General features: G+C 33.8%; 1 protein-coding gene across 2 annotated transcripts in view; it reads right to left on the bottom strand.

Moving 5' to 3' along the window:
• Window positions 1–2,427, bottom strand: part of LOC106883537 (N,N'-diacetylchitobiase) — a 19,303-nt gene that overhangs the window by 15,648 nt on the left and 1,228 nt on the right. The gene's annotated exons all lie outside the window — the stretch shown is intronic.

Consider the following 2,427-nt stretch of genomic DNA (forward strand, 5'->3'; position numbering starts at 1 on the left):
CCAGACTTCAGTTGTCTGTTTTAGCATGGTTTTTACGACTGAATGCCATTCATATATATATATATATATATATATATATATATATATATACGTGTGTGTGTGTATGAGTATATACATTATTCCAAAACAAATCAAAGAAGATCCCATCACCTTCAAATGATATCTGGACAAATTGCTTCAAGGAATAAATAGTACACAAGCCACCTATCTCTGGATACACATCAGTCAACAACTTCTTACATGAATGGACCAGTTTTCGGCTGATACATATTTAAGTTCATATAAATTTTAGAGTTATGTAAGAGTTGTAAAATATATTTTATGTAGTGCAAACATTATCTCAATCTGCTGGGTAGAGTTCATATATTATATCAAAAGTCGACAGGAGTGGCTGTGTGGTAAGAAGCTTGCTTCCCAACTTCATGGTTCTGAGTTCAATCCCACTGCGTGGCACCTTGCGCAAGTGTCTTTTACTATAGCCTCAGGCCAACTAAAGCCTTGTGAGTGGATTTGGTAGACGGAAACTGAAAGAAGCCTGTCGTATATATAGATATATATGTATATGTTTGTGTGTGTGTGGTTGTCCCACCATCGCTTGACAACCGATGCTGGTGTGTTTACGCCCCCGTAACTTAGCAGTTCGGCAAAAGAGACCGGTAGAATAAGTACTAGGCTTGCAAAGAATAAATCCTGGGGGTAGATTTGTTCAACTAAAGGCGATGCTCCAGCATGGCCGCAGTCAAAATGACTGAAACAAGTAAAAGAAAGAATAGTCAGTATTCTTTCGTTACAAACAGCACAGTTAACGAAAGAATACCGACCAGAGATTAATAGTCTACGCATGGAGGTACAAGTAAATATTTTTGTTGCCAAAATATTTTTATATATTTTCCCCAAATGATAAGATCTTTTGTTCACTATTTACTGTATTAATCCTTATTACCTCCCTCGGTTGTTCACTTACGGATTGTGCCTGATAGTACAACATACAAAGAACACACATTACATACACTAGCATGTGCACGTGTCTTTGTGCCCTCACCACCACTGACAACCGGTATTGGTTTATGATTCCATAACTTAGCTGTTTGGCAAAATGCCCGATAGAAGAACTAGATTACAATAAGTACTGGAGTCGATCTGTTCGACAAAATCCCTTCAAGGCGGTACTCCAGCATGGTAAAAGATTAGCACTACGTGTGTGTGTGTGTGTGTGTGTGAGTGAGTGCAAGATTACTCTTGCATCAGATGAGATAGTATCGCTCATCTTTAATGAAGCAAGAATCAGCCTGCATCATACTGCGTTAACTGTTCGTTTATTTATCGTCCCTCACACTAAGAAGAAAAAAAACAAAAAAACCCCCAAAACTATCGAATAATTTCACACCGTCCGATATTGTTTCGAAGCATACAAAATATTATTGATTAATTCGTGAAGCGAAGAATAAAATGGAGATATTGACATCTTAGTCAGCACTGTGTTTTAGCACTGTTTGTAAGTTTTGGGGGAAAGTAACATGACATGTCTGTTAGGAACTATCGAAGATTAAGCATCGAATAGATATATTAGATTGTTAAAAAAACAAAAGAAAAACGTATCTTCACTCAAAATAAACCAGGTCTTTGATGTATATAGACATTAATATATAATGCAAGTAGTTTATGATTAATGCAGTACTATCTCAAATACTAAATATATTTTATATGAAATAAGAAACTTGGGCGGCAGGATTAGTAGAATCGCTAGTGTCGGATAAAATACCTGCTGTGTTTTGTTACGGCCTTTCTAATTCTTAGCAAACTAGGTCGACTTTGCCGTTTATCCTTCAATAGTTGATAAAATCAAGTACCAGTTATATAAAGGGGTAATAAAATCAACTTCATACATTGTTCGTTTGATACAAAAATTAGTTTGCATTTAATGTAAAGAAGCTATATTAAACTTGAAAAGACGAAATAATAAAGTATAGTTTTAATATTTAATAATGATGAAGACTGGTAGAGAACGTTGTTAATACTCAGGCTTAAGAAAAGGAAATAAAATTAGATACGAGTTGCCGTTTAATTAAACAATTTAAATGACTTGTCTTTTGAATTAAACCTAACTTAGAATCATCGGTCATCTTTTAAACTTTGTTAATGCCAAGGGAGCAACAATGAAGTAAAAGAAGCTGAACTATTTATAATTTTAAGTTTAATTACAACATAACACAAGTTACTTTATGGAGTAAAATATATTTGACAGATGAGAGCATTGACATTAAACATGATCTTTAAAAAGTACGACCGAAATTGTTTGGAATACACAGTGACATGCGGGTGTATTATGAAATACAAATAAGAATAAAATTAGTTTAACGAACCCTACTTTCAACATTATATATATATATATATAAATAAATATACATACATACATATATATATATA

This window comes from Octopus bimaculoides, chromosome 4 (assembly GCF_001194135.2).
Source record: "Octopus bimaculoides isolate UCB-OBI-ISO-001 chromosome 4, ASM119413v2, whole genome shotgun sequence".
In the NCBI taxonomy this organism is placed as follows: domain Eukaryota; kingdom Metazoa; phylum Mollusca; class Cephalopoda; order Octopoda; family Octopodidae; genus Octopus; species Octopus bimaculoides.